We start from the raw sequence: 23,483 nt of genomic DNA on the forward strand, positions 1-23,483 counted from the left end.
GGACATGACTGAAAACAACTAAACAACTACAGCACAATTCCTTATAGAAAAGAGAACAGCGGCTATTTTGAGGGAGGAAGAGAGTTTAATACTTGTTTTTTAAAGTTTCTCAAAGGTCAAAGTAATGACTCTTGACAATTTCAATTAAGACCCAGTATATCCAAGTCACTCTTGCAAAAGTGATTGACCTTGAATCAAATCTGTTAAACCAAATTGAAAATAAATGACTCTCCATTTGATGGAAACATTATTAAAATAGAATCACAGAGTCATTTGTTTTGCTCAAACCATAATGGATTTTTTAAACAGCCTGAGAGCATCTCTTTGGTCTATGGACGACCTAGCATATTTCTGTTAGCTATATGTGTGTATTCTTTTGTGTGTGTATATATATATACATATAAATATATATGTGTGTATGTGTGTATATATATATATATATATATATATATATATATATATATATATGAGTCTGAACCTTCATAGAAGTCCTTGACATCTGAATAGAGAACACTAATTTCAACCACTGATTTTGTTTCCAGTAAGTCAATAAAATTTAATTTGAGTGGTTATTCTACACGTTACTTTACTAGGCATCATTTTTTTGCAAATGTTGCCTCCTTCTCCAAGCTCCCCCAATTCCCAGAGGAGGATCTTAGAGGACAGGGGCTGTTTTGGTTGGTTGGTTGGTCTCAGTATCCCCACTGTACTGCCCATCTCTCCATTGCTTGAAGGCAGAAACCTCTACTCCTTATCCCAATGGTCCCACCATTCACCTTGTCTCCCATGTTCAGAACATCTTTGATTCTTCTCTCTACCTCACACTTCATATGCATAGTCATCAATATCTATCAATTCAGTCTCTACTTTCCATCCATGGGATTTTCATCTATCTTCTCCTTTTCATTTGTATTCCCACTGTGGTCTCACTGTAGCCATTCTAACAAGTCTTCATTACCACTTTCCTCAACTATTACTGTAGCAGCTTTAAAATTCTTTATAACTTTACTTCATAAACTTTTGTTTCATTGAAATGAATTTCAATAAAGTGTTGCCTGGTCCCTGGAACATATAAATTCCCTGAAAATTCTCTTGAATAGAAAATACTCTTTCTCCTGTTCCTTGTCAGAAAGAGTAGGGTGTGGGGGCCAGAATGTTTATTGTTCCCCACTGCCACTTGTAGACCATTCCTAGACCACCATCGCACTATGACCTTGTGTCCTTTAGATATGGACATATTATCAGACAATCTCAGACAACCAGCCTCCAGGTTGCTGTCCTAAGTACCTGAGTCAGTCTTGTTCTTTACCTCATCCCCAATTTTACTGCTAAGGAATTTCAATATTCATATCAATCCCCTCCTCCCATTCTATCCTTCACATGTCTATAAGAATAACTATTACTCATAAATTTAGTCATAGTTTTTATTTTTAACTTTCAGAAAAGGATATTTCCTTCAAAGCTATAGCAAGAACAAAGTGCAAACATTTCCCCTGATTGGGGGGGCATGGGGCATGTGGCATAGTTCTTAGTATCCTACCTTGGTCTCTCAGAAGAGTATGTCCACACTTAATACAGTTTCCACATGTCTCACTGAATTCACATCCAGATACAGCCCACCACTTTTTGACTCAAGAATCTCTACTGGCTTTTCAGTGGCCTAAAAAGAAAAATTCAAATTGCTTTGCCCAGTACTAAAGGTCTTCACTATCTGGCACTACCCTACATTTCCATGGCTATCATATTACTTATATTTCTCTCTTTCCTCACTGTACTCCATCCCTCCTACAGCTATCAGAATAATCGTATCATGCAAAATATACCCTTAATAAAATGTTGTTTAATTTAAATGAATTTTAATAAAGTTTTGTCTGATTCCTGGATATTCTCTGCAATGAAAAATACTTTCTCTTTCTCCCTATCTAATAGCACCAGGAGTAAGGACTGAAATGTTTCTTGTTCCCCACTGCCATTTGAGATCATTCCTCAACCACGATTCCACCATGAGCTTATCTCCTTCAGAGTCTATATAATCCAATATGGCCACTCAATATCTTTTGTTGTTGTTGTGATCTGATCTACATACAAATTTTCTGAGAGATATTGGCACCTAACTCACAGCCTTATTCTCTTCCTCGCCCCCTGCCATAGCACTCAGGAACTTCACTATTCATGTGAATTACCTTTCTGCCACCCTGACTTCAATCTCCTCTACTCCCACAACCTCTATTTCTCTCCCTCTTCAGGCAAACACTCACATGGTCATACAATAGACTTCCCAGTCACATGGAAGAGCCCATCTTTTAAGATCTTGACCTCTGAAATATCACTCTGCAGCTACTTCCAACTCTTCTCTGTTTCTCTCTTTTTCTTTCTCTTTCTCTCCTTCATTCATGCTAACTTTATACTATATCCTAGTGTAGAATGCTGATAGAACTTGTGAACTGTTAACTCTCCCTACACTCCCAGGTGTGAATGTTATAATCAAGAAAACCTCAGGGGCAGACTGCAGTTTGAGTTGACTTTGCCTCCAGGTGGATTAATCTGGGACCCAGCTGTGGGCCCTTTGGATATAAAAGTGTTTTTTTCTTTTTTTAGGACTTTGGAAAAGGAACTCCTGAGACCTCAGGGAATCTTTTTGATGACTGCTTTTAATTTTCTTGGGCAGCTTTTACTTCTGCGCATTGCTTTTAAACCAACAGAGAGATGAAGAGAGAGAGAGAGACAGAGAGACAGAGACAGAGACAGAGACAGAGAGACAGAGACAGAGAGAGAATTATATATATATATGTATGTGTATATATGTATGTACGTATTTAAGACTGAGCCCTCCTTATAATATCTAGTCCTTTGAACCTTCCATGTTGTCCCAGTCTACCTCCTCCATTCTGCCTTACCTTAAAATGCTTTCCTGGGCACTATTGCTCTTAGTACCTGTGTTGTTCTTAATTCTCTAAAACTCAGCTCTGGGTAGTCCCCATTCTCTGATTCCTCTACTCTTTCTCACATGCTCAAGAAAAATCCCTAAATCAGGCTGATTTCACTGACTATACATTTGTGGTATATAATCTCGGTTACACTGGCTCTGATACTTGGCAATGCTTCCACCCAGTTCTCGTTGATTGTTTCTCTTGTTAGTCAAATGGACTATTTCTCAGCTCCCCTTTATTCTTAGACTCCCAACAGTCTTGCTAACCAGACTGTTATCCTACCCTCTAATACACCAAGCAAATGACCTAGCCACCTCTATTCCTGAGTTGAGCTTCCTCACTTGCCCTAATACACCTCTTAAAACTTCCATCCTTCTGTGTGTGTGTGTATCTGTCTTGTATTTACCTAGTTAATTACATGGTGGGTTAATTCCTCATTTGAATGTGAACTCTGTGAGAGCAGGAACTGTGTTTTTGCCTTTCTTTGTATCCCAGCATTCACTCAGCATAGTGCCCGGCTCATAGTTAACATTTATTGAATACATGTTGGGTTGAGTGACTTGAATTGAGTATCTTCACTCATTCTCTGCCCCTCCTGCCGTCCAACTTCTGTCTCTACATGCAAAACTATATTTATCATGTTACATTTATTATATTATTTGTTATACATACATATATACACACAAAAAATTAGATTGTTAGTCCCTTCTCCCTCCACCTCTTTTAAGACCTTGCTTCATCAACCATCCTCTCTTTCTCCCTCTCCTTCTTCTCCTCCTCCCTTGTTTCTTCAGTCTTTCCCTTTCTTTGTTTTCTTTCTATCGGCCTTTCCATCATGCTGTTTCTTTATTTCTTTATTTTTTATACATTTATTTATTTTTAGTTTTCAACAATCATTTCCACAAAATTATGAGTTCCAAATTTTCTCCCTATCTCTCCCATCCCCCCACCTCAAAAAGTCATGCATTCTGATTATCCCTTCCCCCAATCTGCCCTCCCTTCTATCACACCCCTCCCTTCCCTTATTCCCATCTTCTCTCTTTTCTTGTAGGGCAAGATAGATTTCTATATCCCATTGTCTGTATTTCTTATTTCCAGGTTGCATGCAAAAACCATTCTCAACATTCGTCCTAAAACTATGAGTTCCTGCTTCTCTCCCTTCCTCCATCCCCACCCATGCCCACTGAGAAGGTAAGCAATTCAATATAGGCTATATATGTGTAGTTTTGCAAAAGACTTCCATAATATACAAGTTATGTAATTCTAATTATATTGCCCTCCATCTATCCTGCCCCCCCCCATTTATTCTATTCTCTCTTTTGACCTTGTCCCTCCCCAAAAGCATTTACTTCTAATTACTCCCTCCTCCCATTTGCCCTCCTTCCTATCATCCCCCCACCCCACTTGTCCCCTTCTCCCCTATTTTCCTGTAGCGTAAGAGATTTTCATACCAAATTGAATGCGCATGTTATTCCCTCCTTAAGGCAAATATGATGAGAGCAAGCTTCATTTTTCCCTTCTCACCTTCTCCTTTTCCCCCTCCACTGAAAAAGCTTTTTCTTGCCCCTTTCATGAGAGATAATCTGCCCCATTCCATTTCTCCCTTTCTCCTCCCAATATATTCCTCTCTCACCTCTTAATTTTATTTTTTTAATATCATCCCTTCCTATTCAATTCACCCTGTGCTCTCTGTCTACATATATGTGTATAATCCCTTCAAATATTCAAATATGGAGAAAAGTTTCAAGAGTTACAAATATTATCTTTCCATGTAGGAATGTAAACAGTTCAACTTTAGTAAGTCCCTTATAATATCTCTTTCCTGTTTATTTTTTCATGCTTCTCTTGATTCTTGCGTTTGAGAAAATTTGAGTCAAATTTTCTTTCCAGCTCTTTCCAAATTTTCTTTTCATCAAGAATGCTTGAAAGTACTCTATTTCATTGAATGACCATTTTTTTCCCCTGAAGTATTACACTCAGTTTTGCTGAGTAGGTGATTCTTGGTTTTAATCCTAGTTCCTTTGACTTCTGGAATATTATATTCCAAGCCCTTCAATCCCTTAATGTAGAAGCTGCTAAATCCTGTGTTATCCTGATTGTATTTACACAATATTCAAATTATTTCTTTCTAGCTGCTTGCAATATTTTCTCCTTGACCTGGGAACTCTGGAATTTGGCCATAATATTCCTAGGAGTTTCTCTTTTTGGATCTCTTTCAGGAGGTGATCAGTGGATTTTTTCAATATTTACTTTACCCTCTGGTTCTAGAATATCAAGGTGGTTTTCCCTAATAATTTCTTGAAAGATGATGTGTAGGCCCTTTTTTGATCATGGCTTTCAGATAGACCCATAATTTTTAAATTGTCTCTCCTTGATCTGTTTTCCAGGTCAGTTGTTTTTTCAATGAGATATTTCACATTATCTCTTATTTTTTTTATTTTTTTGGTTTTATTTTGTAATTTCTTGGTTTCTCATTAGCTTCCATCTGCTCCATTCTAATTTTTGAACAACTATTTTGTTCAGTGAGCTTTTGAACCTCCTTTTCCATTTGGCCAATTCTGCTTTTTAAAGCATTCTTCTCCTCATTGGCTTTTTGGACCTCTTTTGCCATTTGAGTTAGCCTCTTTCCAAAGGTGTTATTTTCTACAGCATTTTTTTGGGGGGTCTCCTTTAGCAAGCTGTTGACTTGCTTTTCATGATTTTCTTGCAGTGCTCTCATTTCTCTTCCCAATTTTTTCTCCACCTCTCTTACTTGATTTTTAAAATTCTTTTTGAGCTCTTCCATGGCCTGAGACCATTGCATATTTATTCTGGAGGTTTTGGATGCAGAAGCCTTGACTTTTAGGTCTTCCTCTGATGGTATGCATTGTTCTTCCTCATCTGAAAGGATGGAAGAAAATACCTGCTCACCTAGAATGTAGCCTTCCGTAGTCTTATTTTTTTTCCTTTTGTGGCCATTTTCCCAGCCAATTACTTGACTTTTGTGTCCTTTGTCAAGAGAAGGATACTCTGGGAACCTGTAAGTTCTCAGTTCCTCAAAGGTGGCAGAATCAGGGGAGAAGAGTTTACTCCTCTCCTGGTCTGTGCTCTTGTCTGTGAGCAACTACAAGCACTCTGTTCTGCCCAGGATCTGCGAGTAAAATTCCCTCTCCACAACCACCTCCAGTTCTACCATGCCAGTACATTTTCTCTATCCAGGAGAGTCTCAGGAACTTTAGGCCAAGAGCTCCAAAAATGGATGCTGCTGCTCCAGTGACTGCTGCAAGTGAGGCCAGATCCAGTTCCCTTCTCACATAGGTGAACGAGCTTTCTCACTGACCTTTGAAGATGTCTTTGGAGTTTGTGGGTTGAGCAATCTGGGAACTGCAGCTGCTGCCATGGATTCTACCCCCTGAAGCCTGTTCTGGTCCTATCCCTGTCACACCAGGAGGCTAACGCTGGGCTGTACTCTGCTCTGGGCCTGGTGTGATAGACCTTTCCTGTCAACCTTCCAGGCTGTCTTGGGCTAGAAATCTCTTTCACTCTGTCATTTTGTGGCTTCTGATGTTCTAGAATTTGTTTAGAGTCATTTTTTACAAGTATTTTATAGAATATGGAGGGGAGCTTCTACAGGTCCATCCTTCTACTCCACCATCTTGGCTCCACCCATCATGCTGTTTCTACAGTGCTTTAAAAAACCTTTTATTCTTTGCAACAGTAAGCACCCCAACATACAAAGGGGGGCCTGCTATCACAGGTTCTTAGATCTGCATTCATAAAAGGAAAGGCAACTTTTGAGGGGTTAACAATCACTTTAATCAAACACATGTATCAAACACATAATCAAACACATTCCTTTAGCCAAGCACATATATCATTCACCTAGTTCAGGGGAGTCAACACCCTGAACTTCAAAGAAAATACAGAGAAATCAAAGATCAATAGACATGGTTTCTTCTGCCTGATCATCAACAAACAGGTCCAACTATATGACCATAGTTACCAGAGAGGGAATCACTGTCATCTGGGTTTTCCAAGCTGGGGGGCTCCTTAGCAGCTTCCCAGAGTCCTCCACTGATCAAACAAACACTTCCCGTAACCCTAAAGTAAAACCTCAAGTCAGAGTATTTATACCTTTTTTACAGCCAGAGGGCATCCCAACCCTTGAGAACCAGGGCCTCATTAACAAAAGGTATGGGCCTTCCCCTAAATCTTCCCTAATCAAACTCCTCTTAATGGGCAGGGGAAGATCTTTAATCACAGTAAAATAATTAACAATACAAATACATTACTTGCTTTGTTTCTTATCCTTCCTTTCTTTCCTCATTCCTTCCCCCTTTCCTTCCTTCCTTCCTTCCTTCTTTCCTTCCTTCCTTCCTCCCTCCCTCCCTCCCTCTCTTCCTTTAAGACATAATTCAAGCACTACCTTCTACACAAGGTCTTTCCTGATCCCCTACCCCCCAACTTTATTGTGCCCATCTCTCAAACTACATAGTTAAAGAGTACTTTGCATATATTTCCATTTATTCATTTTTATATATTCCATATATATTTACATGTATATTTGTTTTCTCTACTATTAGAATAAACTCCAGTGGTTTTCTATTACCTCCAACAGCACCCTCCTGAATCGCTTGACCAGAGGAGCACCTTGTGAACTTTAAAGGGCCAGAGAATTTGGAATTTTTCATCAGCATCCTAGCAATATCTCTTGAACATCAGTGACTAGTAGAAGTATTTGTGATCTGAGGACAAATTAGATGTGCTTCAAAACTCATAAAAAGAACCTGGAAGAAAAGCTACATTGAACCTAAGGGAAATGTCAGAAGTACCTCCAAAAGGGAGAAATAACTCCCTGCAGCCCTGAGCATTGAGTTGCTCTCTAAACTTAAGTCCATTCTCCCTATAATCTGCATTTTCTTGTAAGAGAATATGTCACAGACTTTTTTGTACCAATAGCCATTACTATACCAACTTGGCAGATTCTCTTTTTTAAAAGCTAATTAAATCTGGCTGCCTAATTGAAATCAACTAATAAGTAGTTGGGGATTCATGAACTATATATAACATTAGAAAGACACCTGTAATCCCTCAGGGTCTCATATTCTTAATGGAAGACAGACAGACTCTGGGTAATCCACCTGCCAGTGTGAGTGTGAGTTGGGAGTGTGGTGCCAAATAAATTTGTCTCTCCCCATTGACTAGTCTGGGACTATGCACATAGTGTTGTTGTTCAGTTGTTCAGTCACATCAGACTCTTCGTGACCCTATTTGGGGTTTTCTTGGCGATGATACTAGAGTGGTTTGCCATTTCTTTTCCATCTCATTTAAAGATAAGGAAACTGAGGCAAACAGGGTTAAATGATTTGCCCAGCGTCACACAAATGGTAAGCCCCTGAGGCTAGATTTGACCTAGAATTCCAGGTCTTATGCTATCCACTGAATACCTCACTGCCCTTTATGCACCTGGTAGGTCATTAATAATTGTTAAGGCTGGAGTTGAAGAGTATGCTCAGAATCATAAAGCAGGAAGAGAATAAGCATTTATAAAGTGCCCATCATGTTCCAGTCACTGGGCTAAGCACTTTTTACAAATATTATCTTGTGTTATCCTCACAACCACCCTGTCAAGTAAATGCTGTTATTACCCTCTTCTCACATATTGAAGTTCAGTGATTTGTCCAAAGTCACAAGTGTCTGAGGCCAGATTTGAACTCTGTACAGATCTAGAAAATGCACCAGACAGAATTCCAATGGAGAAATCCAGAAAAGCTTCCCATGAGTCATTTGTCTAGCCCAGATCAGCACAGAGAGATAGACAGAGTGGTCTGAAGACACTGGGTAGGGTGGGACCAGGATCATGCACCCAGGAGCACTTCAATGCCCAGGGAGAGACACTGAGCCAGGAGAAGAAGAGGTCCCCAATCTGTTCCAGGGCTCCACCAGACCTATACCAGGACACTGCACCAAGGACAAGTGTGAAATGGCAGCTTTGGCGCCTGCTACCATCCAATTTTGGGTAACATGCTCAGGGCTAACCCAGCAGGGTACCTGCGTACAAGGGTGACATTCCCTTGGGGAAGCTATTTCACAGACATTTGGGGAGTGAATGTTTTACATCTGCATCAATTTGCCCTTACTATATCACCTTAGTAAATATTCCTTTCTAAAAGCAGTGGCAAAGAAAATAATATAGCCTTTTTAATATCATTTTCACTAATAAAATCATATCCATTTCTGATGACCAAGTTATGGTATATCTCAAGAGAGAGAACTGGTTAACTGAAGTACAATTTTTTCACTGTATTTTTCTTGCATTTTTAATAATGTGGCTACTATGGAAATATGTTCTGCATGATTTCACATATATAATTGTTATCATATTGCTTGCTTTCTTAATGGGGCTCAAGGGAGGGATAAAATTTAGAACTCAATTTTCTTACATGTATGTTAAAATAATATTTTAAAAAACAGGTATGGTATATGTATGGGATGGGATACTATTATGCTACAAGAAATAATGAAGAGGATTGTGTTTCAGGGAAACAGGAAGATGGGAAGTCTTGTATGAACTGATAAAGAATGATAAGAATACAATCAGAAGAATAATTTACTCAATAATAACATCCATGTAAAGACAAACAGCTTGCAAAGACCTCAGGCCAACCCAATGATCAATGATGATTTCCAGTGGACTCAGGAGACATGTTACCCACATCTTGAAGGAAAGGTGGACTCAGAGTGCAAAGTGAGAAATGTTTTTTTTCAGATATGGCCAAACTCTTGCTTTACTTGACTACATATGTTTGTAACATAGGTTTTGTTTTTCTTTCTCAATTGTGGGAGTAGGTGATGCAAAGGTGGGAAGGAGAGGAGGATTTTCATTGATGGAAAAAATAAATGCTTAATTTAAAAAAAAAATAAACGTCATAAAATTACAAGGTAAGAAGGAAAGTGAGAGATCTATATACACTATACATGTTCTCAGACTTTTTCAATGTATTGATCAGTTTTGATGTTTTTCTCTACTTCTTTTTCATATGGGATGGCTTATTGTGGGGTGGTAAGGAGATGGACATGGGAAATTTTGGTATTTTTAAAAGAGCAAAAGATATCAATAACATTTTAATGAATGAATGAATGGCCCACCAGCACCTCAAACTCAATATGAGGGTTGAACTAGATGGTCTCCAAATTTCCTTAGGCTCAAAATCAATAATCAGTTGTCTAAAGCCAAGCTTGTTATCGTTCCCTTTCCTCCTTGTAACTTCAGAACTTCTGAAGTTTACCGTCTCCTAAATTCAAAACCTTAGAATTACCTGACTCTTCTCTCTATCTTATAGCCATAATCGTTGAAAGAAGGAAACGAGCCCTACTATGGTCCAGGCACTGTGCTAAATGCTGTAAAAAATATTACTTCATACCACATTAGATTGGCTAACATGACAAAATAGGAAGATGATAAATATTGAAGAAGATGTGAGAGAGTTGGAATACTAATTCACCGTTGGTAGAGCTATGAACTTATCCTACCATTCTGGAGAGCAATTTGCAACTATGCCCAAAGGGCTACAAAAATGTACATACCCTTTGACCCAGCAATATCGCTTCTAGGGCTATATCCCAAAGAGACCATAAAAACGGGAAAAGGCCCCACATGTACAAAAATATTTATAGCAGCTCTCTTTGTGGTGGCCAAGAACTGGAGAACTGGAAATCGAGAAGATGCCCATCATCTGGGGAATGATTGAACAAGTTGTTATATATGAATGTAATGGAATACTAGTGTGCTATAAGAAATGATGAATAGGAAGACTTCCAGAGGGGCTCGGAAAGATTTATATGATCTGATGCTGAGTGAAAGGAGCAGAACCAGGAGAACTTTGTATACAGCAACAACCACAGTGCGTGAGGAATTTGTTTGGTAGACTTAGTACTTCACAGCAATTCCAGGACCTAAAAAACTCCCAATGAACTCTTGAAGCAAAATGCCTCCCAATGGAACACAGAATGAAGCAGACCATTTTCTCTTGTGTTATGTTTTGTTTTGTTTTTCATGGTTTCTCCCATTCATTTTAATTCTTCTATGCAACATGACTAAGGTGAAAATGTATTTAGTAAGAATGTATGTGTAGAACCTATATGAGATTGTATGCCATCTTGGGGAGGAGGAAGAGGGGGAAAAGGGGGAGAGAAGGAAAAAAATCTAAGATATATGGAAGTGATTGTTGAAAACTGAAAACAAATTAATTATTTAAAAAATAAAAATTTTTAAAAATTGTTTAAATTACAAAAAAATACCCCATCTCATCTTCACAACAGTCCTGTGAGGTAAGTGCTATTATTATCCCCATTTTACAGCTGAGGAAAATGAGAAAAAAGCAAAGGTTAAGTGACTTGCCCAGGATCATGTAGCTAGTAACTGTCTGAGACTGGATTTTAACTCAGGCCCTCCTGACTCAAATCTAATGCTCTATCCACTGCAATACTTTAATTCCATCTCTTTTCTATTACCACACTCACCATCTAAATATGTACGCTGTCATTTTTTGTTGTTGTTCGGGCATTTAGGTCATGCCTGACTTTTCGTGACACCATTTGGGGTTTTCTTGGCAACGATGCTGAAGTAGTTTGCCATTTTGTTCTCCAGCTCATTTTACAGATGAGGAAACTGAGGCAAACAGAGGTAAGTGACTTGCCCACAGTCACACAGCAAATAAGCATCTGAGGCCGGATTTGAACTCGTCTTCCTGACTCCAGGTCTGGTACTCTATCCACTGTGCCACCTAGGTGCTCAAGCTGTCATTACCACTTACCTGAATTATTTCGATAATATCCTAGGAAGCTTTTGCCTTCCCTTTCCCTCCACCACCAACACACACACACACACACACACACACGCACTCGATCTTTCATACAGCTATCAAAATAACTGTATTATACATAGATCTGGCCATGCCATGCTATTGTTTAAAAATTTCTAGTGACTTTTCAGTGACTTAACTTGAAATATTCAAACTGCTTTGCCCACCATTGAAGGGTCTTCACCATCTGATACTAACACGGACCTGCTGCCTGAATGGGGACCCAGCTTGGTAACTCAGCTCATCAGCTCCTTTCTGTCTCCCCCTCCCTCTTCCTACTCCTCTCCAAATGAAGGTAAATTTGAATGGCCAGAGGACACCCAGTTAACTTGGGGTTTACAGGCCAGATTTATTTCTTTTCTTTCATTTTTTCTTTCTCTTTCTCTCTCTCTCTCTCTCTCTCTCTCTCTCTCTCTCTCTCTCTCTCTCTCTCTCTCTTTCCTTTTTTCTTTCTTGTCTTTCCCAAAATCTTAAATCCAGTATACTCTGAAGCCCATACATTGCACAACAATAGGTCCCTGAACAAACTCCACTTAATGGCTCTTTTGGGGACCCTCCTGGCTTCAAAATGATTATCAAGAGTAAGTGTTGTTCTTTCCCTCCCAGCTTGATTTATTTATTTTTTTCTCTTTTGCCTCCTGGGCCTTCTCCAGTCATCCTGATGAATATCTGGTCACTGGATCCAGATGGCTGTGGAGGAGAAGTGAGGCTGGTGACCTTGCACAGCCCTCCCTCACTCAAAATAAAGTCAAGTGCAAGTCATGTCATCATTTATCTGATGTCACGGTCTTCTTCAAAAATGAAGGATGAACACACAGACAAACTTATCTATTCAGGGTTAACTTAAATTGCTCACTTCCACACAGTTTATACTCTAGTCAAATTGATTACCTCTCCCTGTCCCACCAGCCTCACCACACACAGCCCTTCTCTCATCCAGGCTTTTCTAGCTTTGAGGTTGGCTTTCTGCTTAAAGAGGGGTGTCCAACACCAGGTTGCTGTATGGGACAAAACTCCCACAACCTGAACCAGATTAAAATGTAACTGGTAAGTGTTAAACAAAATAAAAATACAACACAACATCAATAATGTTAATTTGTGGTTTTCTAAGTATAAAAAAAACTACCCTAAGGTTTCATTTTTGTTTGAGTCTGACACAATGCCTTTCCCACTGTCAATTCCATTACAATTGAGACTAAGTCTTCTCAAAATTATTCTCTTTCTCAGATTCTAGCACAGTGCTTTGCCCACAGCAGGTACATAAAAAGGGCTTATTCCTAGGTGGCCATACACTTTAGTGGATAAGGTAGAGACAGACAAACTATGATTTGGGAAAGGCACAGAGCAGCGCATTCACACACACACACACACACACACACACACACACACACACACACACACACACACACACACACACCCCTCAAGGATAAATGTCTTCCCACCTCATGTCCAATGACTGATGTTTCTTTAACAAGAAATAAAGCCTTCTGTTGCACAATTACATGTAAGACTTAAAATACGAATACCTTAGGGAACAGAATTATCACAATCCTGAAATTTATATCATGCTTTAGTGTCAGTAACCAATTTGGCTGGGGGGGCAGGGTGAGGGGGGAGAGAAGATTATGGGAGGACAGTGATTCCTGAAAGAAAGAAGAGAAGGGGAACCACTATGTGCAAGTAAAGGGGCAGGAAGGAGAGGTTGGGGGTGATGTTGGAGGTGGGGACTGATAGGAGAGGTCAGGGGTAGAGAAGACAAATTTTGCTGACTTCATAATTTTGTTCAAGGGCTGCCTATGGTTAGAAGTCTAATATTCAATTAAAGGAAATCTGGCAGCCAGGTTGTCCAAGAAAGACTGGGTAAGCTGGTGCTGATTTATCTTCCTCATAGGGTATCTCCCTGACCTCTTCATCTAACTAATAATATGCTTGCCATCTGAAAATTTTATGGTGCTTTTGACCCTAGAATTGTGGTGTATCCCAGATGGCTATGTTTTGACAGGAATGGAATTTACAATGAAAAGTCCTAACCCAACATCAAAGGGTTAAAATATTTTAAAATAGCAATTCTTTTATTCTCCCACTTAGCTCTCTTATCTTGAATGCTACTGTATTAACATTTAAATACTTGAAAATATTACTTGAAAAACATAACTTCTAATAGTCCCTCTCCTTTAACATTTTATTGGAATATATACATTATAAAAATAGAAAAGCTATGGAAAGAAAAGGAAATAATGAGTTCATAAGTTAACATTATAATATTTTGATCTATAAAACTATGAAATTCTAAATTAAAATTAGAACACCAATTTATGGAAAATCCATCTCCCTTGTATATTTTTCTTTCAAAATTTAATAAAAATATTAATATGACAAAAATATCTTTAAAAATTCAAATTATACAGGCTAAAACTTTCTTGATGGATATTCTATAGATCTTAACAGTCATAAAACATGTGCTGTGGGTCAGCATTTTTTCAGCTGGTATGAAACAGTACACATACCAGACAACAGTTGATGCGTAAGGGCAAACTTGACAGAAGTCACACATCTGCCATTCCACTGTATGCTTTGACCTTAAAGCTCTAACTAAGCTTGAAATGAAATGGAATGCATGTGTCAAACCAGATCAGAAACACAGTCTCTTTCCCTTGACCTTGTTGCAAAAAGTCTCTCTTTCAACCATCGCTAATTCTTTTCAGCAGTGAGCAGGTACAAGTTAGTCTATTCCCATGACATGCAATGATGTATTCAGTTTTTGAACTTTTATTCTGTTTCACATTTTATTCAGTATTGCTTAGTCCCTGCCACAGTCTTTTCTTTACCTTTTCTTGGGAGAATTTTGAATTATTTCAAAAATTTTCTAAACAGTTGACAGATTTCCTCCCTCAACATTGTAATACCTTTTCAGAAAAAAAAATGTTGCTTCGTCTTCATAGTATCTACCGTTCCGATGACAGCAATCACATTAATAATCTATGTGCCTCTGTCTATTGAACAGGATTGGCAAGGAAATGTTCCCCATGTGCATAAAATGCTTTACCCTCCTCACTTCCACCTACTGATTTCCCTTTCTTCCTTTAAGACCCAACTAAAATCCCATTTTTTAAGGGAAACCTTCCCCACCTCCTCTTAATTCTAGTACCTTCCCTTGGTAAATTATTTCCTACTTATCCTGTATCTAACTAGCTTGTATATATTTGTTTACATCTTGTCTCTACATAGACTGCAGGCTTATTCAAGGCAGGGACGATCTTTTGCTTCTTTTTGTATCACCAATGCTAACATAGTGGCTGGTCCATAGAACATGTTCACTAAGTGTTTATTGATTGATGGAATAAAATTGTAGTCTTTAAATATTATTGAGTCATCAGAAGGCTTGGGTTTGTGTCCTGCTTCCTCCACTAAAGTGGCACAGAGATTTCTGCTCTAATTCTTGTCATTTAAATACTGAAGCTAAAGCTTAAATACTTTGGCCATATAATGAGAAGACGGGACTCATCGGAAATGACCCTGATATTGGGAAAAATTGAAGGCAAAAGGAAAAGGGGATGGCAAATGATGAGATAGATAATGTCATGGACACAACAAATATTAGCCTGGGCAGGCTTTGAAAGATAGTGGAGGATAGACCCACCTGACATGGTATGGTCTAACAAGGGACTTTATGAGGTCATGAAGAGTCAGACATGATGACAACTGAACATCAACAACAAAAGGTCAGATACAAGTGTTATTCTCCCCAGTTTGCAGATGAAGATAATAGTGCTTTGTATTAGAGGGGACTGTAGGACTTTGGTCTAAAAGGGAGATTATAAGCCATTTAGTCCAACCCTCATTTAATAAATGAAAGAATTAAAGGTAAGCAAGTTGAAATGACTTGTGCTAGGTTTCAAAGGTAGCAAGAAGAAGAGTTGAGATTTGATCTCTTGTTCTCTGATTCAAATGAATTCTTTCCACTCCACCTTCTTCCCTATTGCTATTATTCTAAGACTTATGACGCAAGTCCCCATTCGCTTTATCCATCTACTTCATGTTTCTATAGACTAACCACAGTCCCTTCCCAGCCTTCATCCTCACGTAAAGACCGAAAAACTGATTTGTCGTTTGCTTTTTTTTGGTTCTCAACTGAGATCCCTTCTTCTTCCTTTGTTTCTGTGGGTACCACCTGCTCCATTGGGTCTGTATTGAGATATGGGGACTAGGACTCCAACTGACTTCCTAGACAGTCAAGGAAGATAGAACTGTTAAGTCATTCGCCCAAAAGCATGTAGTAGTAAGTTGCAGAGCAAAGACTCAAACAAGTCTTCTGACTATAAATCCAGTCCTCTTCTCACTGAACTTCACTGCCATTTATATAGCACAGACAGGTGAAGTTATGTGGACTTGTGTTTCTTCATCTCTAAAATAAGGGGTTTGGCCAAAATGTTTCTTTTCCAGATGCTAGATCTTATGATCTTATAACCAAGAAATAAGTAATTGTTTATCCTTTGTTTTCAAAGAGGCCCAGTGACATCACAGGTGATGTCTTGATTTGTCCATGAATTGGATTTAAGTGAGGCAGAGTTGCATGCCATCAGCCTCACTCTCTCTTCCAAAGTCATCAAAGTCCAGTAGCAAGACTGGCAGTAGGGAGGACTAATGATGGTCCAGGATGCAGTGGTTGTTGGAACAAATTGTTCTCATCCACCCATTCCATCTGGGAATGTTTTCACATGCTTGGAGTAGACACCCCACTAACTTGCCAATGGATTTATGTCCCATGGGTTACTTTCAATGTAGTTTAGTTCCTCTGTCTAGATGGTTTAAAATGTGTGGCTACTAAACATGCTACAGCTTCTTGGAGCCACAAGTCCAGGTGGACACCAAAGGTGGATGAACAGCCCTAAAAAGGACTCAACAAGCCCTTACACCAGAGGTACTAGTCCTCTTTGAATGCTCCATATACTCCTATGTGGAAAGTAACATTAAATTATAGCCACTACAGCATGAGGGGAGAGATGAGAGTGAATAGTTTTATAGATATTCTACTTAATGGAATTCTGGATTCTAGGTCAACAATTTTTTACTGGGTCCTGCTGGATTCAATCTTAAAATGCTTGTGACAGCAAAATTTTTGGTGAGAATCCTTGCTATTCTCTTCACTAGCTAGTGGATATAAGATCTAGAAACACAGAAACATTTATCATATTTAAGCTGAAAGGAGTTACCAAAATCAAGTCCAACTTGCTCATGTTTCCAAATGAGGAGAATAAAGCCCAAGAAAATGATGTTAGAAGGCTGTAAATAATCATTTTATCTCTATAAAAACGTACCATGCAAATGGCGATGAACTATCTAAATTCCCTGTACCTCACTGTGATCAGTTTCAAAATGAAAATAATAAAAGCTACTGCTCAAGAAAGTTGAGAGGACCCTTCTCATGAGAAAGATAGGGAGAAAGGGGGTGCAGAGCAGTCTATCCAAATAGGTGCCATGGCTTTGTTGGTTGGTTTTGCTTTAATATTTCCCTTTATTATAAGAAAGAAGATTTAGGGGGAAATTCACTATGGTTTAAGACACAAAAGACAGCAATAAAACTTTTTTTAAAATGTGAAGAGGAAAAGAAAACTGAAGAGTATAACATCATTTTTTGAGTAATAATGTGTAGGATCAACCTTAGGCAAAATTGAAAAATACTAAAATTGAGGACCTAGACGTTCCCATTCCCTTTTAACCTCCTGATACTCGTCCTTTTCATTCCTAATAGCTCTTGTCTTCCTGCCTTTCTTCCCATCCTACTCAGAGCAGCCAACTATGGAGGCCCTCTGAGAATGCCCTATCCCATCATCTCAGCATTTCCAGACAGCTCTCTGCCTTCATTCTCCCCTCCCCATCAAATGTACATTTCCCATTCTCTCAAGACCTTGATACAAGAAAGGATCTTATCTGATAAACCGATTCCAAAATATCATCAATCTTCCCAAAGAACTTATTTGTCTTCTAACTAGGATAACTAAACCTTTTTTTTTTTACTAAAATTCAATTTAATGAACATTTATTAAATGTCTACTGTGTGCAAGGCACTGAACTAGGTGTTGGGGTTGTAAAGAAAAAAACGAAAGAAATTTCAGTGGTCTTACATTGTACTGGGGGGAAATGTATGTTTGTACTGGTTAAGACACAATCTGATTGAGAGATTTGAGAACTAGGAGATCAAATGGGACAACTCAAATCATATTAGTCAGTCTGTCAGTTAACACTTATTAAAAGCCTACTGTGCTAAGCACTAGGGAAGGCAAAAGACAGAACCTGTTGTCAAGGAGCTCCTAGTCTAAAGGGGGAGGCAATATACAAACAACTGTATACACACATAGATGTGTGTAACTGTGTATATATTACATACATATATGTATATATATTTCTTCCCCCTTCCCCTTCCCTCCTCCAATCTTTGAAATTTCTACCAAGATTACCATCTATAGGAAAAGTGTTAGTCTTGGAGTGAGAAAGGTCTGTTTTTGAAATTCCATCTATCAAATACTCACTAACCATATAACCACAAACAGAAACACACATATGCACACATACCTCTGTAAAGTCTATCAGATGATGTGTATACGTGTGTATATGTATATGTATATGTACATATATATGTTTCATAAATATTTGGCTTATTTAAAAAAAAATAAAGGACAGTTGCTGGAGCCAGAGAGGTATGCTGTGCCGTTCCAGTGTTTCTGGCTGACAAGAGTCCAAAGTCCCCACAGCACTTGACCTAGGTCCCCTTCATGGCACAGAGTGAGGAGGAGAGAGAAGGGGAGATCCAGTCCCATCCTGTTCTGCACAATCCTGTCCTGCCCCAGCTCGGGTTCATGCTCTCATCCTCCCCGACCCTCACATCCCTAAGGGTGCTGCTCCCCTTCACTTCCATCCTCACTCTTGTGACAACAGTACAGGCCAGGACCATATACCATCTGGGAGGGGGGATGCCCATGACTTGGGCCAGAGGTCAGTGGCTCCTCCTGCCAAGGGCCTGGGGTTGGGAGCAGCTGTGTCAACAGCCTTGAGGGTTATGGATACCTGGCTAATTTACTCTTCTTCACTGTTCTCCAGGTAGTGGGGCTGGCAAGTGACTCACTAGTCATCTTCTAGTGATCTCTTAAGCACAAGCAGGTGAGGATTGTCACCAACTTCCACATAGCCAATTTGGCAGCCACAGGCATCATCTTCCTGCTATGCAGCATGCCCTTCACAGCTATGCTCTATCCCCTTCCTAGCTGGGTCCTTGGAGAGTCCATGTGTAAGTTTATCAGCTACATCTGGTGGGGGTCTGTCCTGGTCACCTATGTCACTTTGACAGCCATGAATGTGGACAGCTGGTACATCACCTTGTTCCCCCTGAGCTCCTTACTCTAACATACCCTCCAGCTGTCCTTTACTTGAGACTGGGCATCTAGGTTGGGTCCTTCCTGGTATCCAGTTCAATTGCCTCACCAACATCTACTGGTTTGGGCCACAAACATACTGCATAGAGGTGTTCCCATCTGCTACCTAGGACCTGCATCTTGTACAATTCTCTGGCTTTCTATCTGCTGATTCTGCTAACTCTGGGTCTGCTATGCCACCATGTTGTACCAGATGGGATGGCCCACTGTGGAGCCAAGTACCAGGTACAGTTGCTAGCAGAACTTTGGGAGACCATGTAGGGTAAAGTGTCTCGTCTGGTAGCTGTTACTCTGCTAGGGACTTATCCAATTCTACATCCTCCTCTAGACCTTTAGCTCTGGCTTCCAGTATGACTGTTGCCTACAGAGTGAAGATCTAGTTATCCTACATATCCTACAGTAACTCCTCCCTCAACCCTGTGCTTTAAGCCTTCCTGAGAGCCATCTTCTGCAAGGCTTTCCATTCTGTCCTTTGGCTGGCCATGTGGGCAGTGCCAACCTCCATACAGAGATATGTCCTCAGAGCCCCTAGCTTCTCTCCACCAGCTCCAGCCCCAGGAGTTCAGTGAGGCCCTGTGATCTACTGGCATTGCTTTGGAGAAGGGCAGCTCCATCCTGGAACCAATCATTCACTCACTACGTGGCCCTTGAGCCTCTTGACTACTGGACTATCTTCCAGAGGCCATAGGACAGACAGCCAAGCTTCCTGACCTCAAAGAGCTCCCAGTCCAGTAGGGGAGAAAAGATTCATTTGTCTGTGTATATATGATATATGATATATGTGTGTGTGTGTGTGTGTGTAGATATTGATATATGATAAATTAGAGATAATCAATAGAAGGAAGGCATTAACATTAAAGAGAATCAGGAAAGGTTTGTTGTAAAAGATGGATTTTAATTGAGACTTGAAACCTACATAAGCTGAGATGCTTACTAACTGTGTGACCCTGGGCCAGTCATTTACCCTCTGTTTGACTCATCTGTAAAATGGGAATAATACCAAACTCCCAAGATTATTGTGAGGGTCAAATGAAATAATAACTATAAAACACAGCACAGTGCTGGGCTTATAATTAGCGATATATAAATGTTACCTAGTAGTACTAGTAGTAGTACTAGTAGTAGTAGTAGTAGTAGCAGTGGTAGTAATAGTAACAACTAGTCCACTGACTGTAAAGTCATGGGACCTGAGTTAAAATCCCAGCTCTTTCTGCCTTTGTGACCTTATGCAAATCTCTTTCCCTCTCTTTTGTCGTTGCTCAGTCCTATCCAATATCCAACTCTTCATGAGCTCAGTTGGAGTTTTATTTGTAAAGGTACTGGAGTGGTTTGCCATTTCCTTCTCCAGATCATTTTATAAATGAGGAAATTGAGGCAGACTTAAGTGACTTGTCCAGAGTCACATAGCTAAGACATAGTATCTTAGTCTGGGTTTGAACACAGGTCCTCTTGACTCCAGGCCCAGCACTCTATCCACTATGCCAGGACTTCTTAAATTTTTTCCACTCATGACCCCTTTTTGTATATTGGCAGAGATCATTGGCATTGTGTGGCCTAAGGACATGTGCAGTGCAAAGTGTGTATGCTTTGTGTTCAGAACCAAGGCTGTAATAAAGTTAAGGGATACAACATGGGCAAGTTAATTAATTTTTGGCTGTTGAGTATTCAGAAACCTTTTACTGTTGCCAAATTTTGGTGGTTGCAACTCACAGGTTAAGAAGTGCTGGTCTAGAACACAGTAGGGTTTGGTTTAGATGACCTCTAGGTCTCCTCCAGGTCTAAGTCTTATGATCCTTCCGCCTACCTGAACAAATTCTGATAATCTGATAGTAAAACTGCATAATTTCTAAGTTAGTACCTAACAATACATTTATAATTTTTTGTTGTTGTTGTTCAGTCATTTCAGTTTTATCCAACTCTTTGTGATCCCATTTGGGGCTTTCTTGGTAAAAATAATGGAGTACTTTGCCATTTCATTCTCCAGCTCATTTTACAGAAGAGGAAACTGAGGCAGAGTTAAGTGACTTGTCTAGGGTCACACAGCTATTAAGTGTCTGAGGCCAGATTTAAACTCAAGACTTTTTGACTCCATGCTCAGCACTCTATCCTCTATGCCTCTATCCACTTCCCTCCCTCTAATGGTTTTTTAATAGTCACAAGTATAGTAGAATCCTGATCAGCAAATAGACAAATTCAACCAGTTGTTTGCAGTCAAGTTATTTGGGGTTTTCTCCTATAACATTAAATTGAGTACTTGGGTCTCCCATGTTACTTCCCTATCAACTAGCTTAACTATGGGCAGTCTCTTCCAGTATGAGGCCCCAGGGACCTCTTGGAATTTAACACCCCTCCATGGAGGCAATGTAGATTAAGGTATGAGAAGTAATTTTCATACTTTCCCTATGAGCTCTCTCAGCCTTATTCTGTCCCAAATTCTCAACTCTCTTTTTTGCCCTAATTCTTTACCAATTCCTTGTTATAACCATTTCCAGTAGAAATTTTACAGGCCAGACTAATTTGAGCTGCCCACATCTTTCCTTTCCATGGTAAAAAAAAAAAAAAAATTCCTATCAGAGCAGTACAATTGTCTCCTGGGGAAATCTTCCATCCTTCTGCAAGATAATGAATGTCCCCCAGAGCTATGATCTCTCTCTGCCCATTTTTGTGGCCTGTTTTATTTCCCTCTCTGTGGCAGCCCTCCACCTGCTACTCATTGCACCTTGGGGACCCAAGGAGGATTTTCTGTACAATATTCCTGCATCTGTCCTGCATGCATTCTCTCTTCAATATCTCTGTTATTTTATTTTAGGCAGTCCTTCCATTTCTTTGACCTTTGGTTTTATTAACCATGGGAAGCTTTCTGCTGTGCAGGCTATATTTCTCTGCTTTCTTTTCAACACTTTCTCTGTGCCTCTGTGTGTGCAAACCATACACATAAATATTAGGAGGGGTCGTAAATCTCAGAATCATTGATTTTTAGTTAGAAAATATTTAATAACCATCTAGTCCAACCTATACCCCCCAAACTAGACGCAACACAACAGTCATCCAACCACTGATTGAAGACTTCCAATGAGTAGGGAACATACCACATCTTTAAGGACCCATTCCACTTTCAGATAGCTCCCATTCTTAGGAAGTTTTCCCTGTAATCCAACCTAAATCTACCCTTTTACAACTTTCACCGTTTTTTCTAGCTCTGTCCTTTGATGCCAACCAAAACAAGTCTAATCCATCTTTCCCAATATAGCCTGTATAATTCTTAAGATCAATTATCATTAACTATCACATCTCCCCCTACCTCCTCCCCAAGTCTTCACTCCTCTGGCTTATCAGCTTATCATCTAACCAGCACTCATAAGCCATGAACTCACAATCCTTCACCAACATAATTGTCCTCTTCTGAAGGCTCTCCAGCTAATCATTCTCATAGGGCTACACATGTATAACAGGAAGAAACCTCAAAGGCCATCTATTTTCAAGTCCCTCATTTTACAAATGAGAAAACTGAGGGCCAGGGAACCTAAATAACAAAGCATCACACAGGTACTAAGAATAAGAGTCAGTATTTTACTCCAGAGTCATCTTTCCACTGTAACTCACTGGCTTTTGCTAAGCCTTGGCATCCAGGTCTGAACAAAGTACTTCAGATGTTTTCTGGACAGGGCAGAGTGCCACAAGACTTACTCCTAGAAGTTATGCTTCTCTAATGAGAGATAGATACATAGATAAATACAAAGATACATAGATAGATTATAGATTGTTATATATAATTAAAATTCTCTAATTATATCTCATTAATTTTGTTTTGGTTTTGTTTTGCTTTTCTTCCCATTAAAATTTATTGTTGTTTTTGTTGTTGATCTTTTGTTTCCAAAAGGATCCAATGACATCACAGGTGATGTCTTGACTTGTTCATGAATCAGGTTTAAGCAAGGCAGGGTTGTGCAAAGTCCTCAGCCTCTCTCTTCCTCAGAATATTAGAATACAAGCTCCTTGAGGACAGAACTATTTGTGTTCTTTTTCATTGTACATTAGTGTCTGGCATGTAAGAGTTTGATTAATACCTATTGATTGATTGGCTGCCATGATGCACTGTTTACTCATATTGAGTTTGCAGTCAATGAAAATTCAAAATTCTTTTTCACAGAAACTGCTATATAACCATGCATCTCACATCCTGTACTTGAGAAGTTGATTTCTTGAACACAAGTGGGAAACTTTGCATCAATTCCCATTAAATGTCATCATGTGAGATTCAGGTCAGTTTTCTAGTGATT

General features: G+C 39.4%; 1 pseudogene; it reads left to right on the forward strand.

Moving 5' to 3' along the window:
* The first annotated feature begins 8,769 nt into the window (after positions 1 to 8,769).
* LOC140507966 (G-protein coupled receptor 54-like) lies at positions 8,770 to 19,909 on the forward strand (annotated as a pseudogene).
* The last annotated feature ends 3,574 nt before the right edge of the window (positions 19,910 to 23,483 follow it).

The sequence above is a fragment of the Notamacropus eugenii genome, chromosome 5 (genome assembly GCF_028372415.1).
Source record: "Notamacropus eugenii isolate mMacEug1 chromosome 5, mMacEug1.pri_v2, whole genome shotgun sequence".
In the NCBI taxonomy this organism is placed as follows: domain Eukaryota; kingdom Metazoa; phylum Chordata; class Mammalia; order Diprotodontia; family Macropodidae; genus Notamacropus; species Notamacropus eugenii.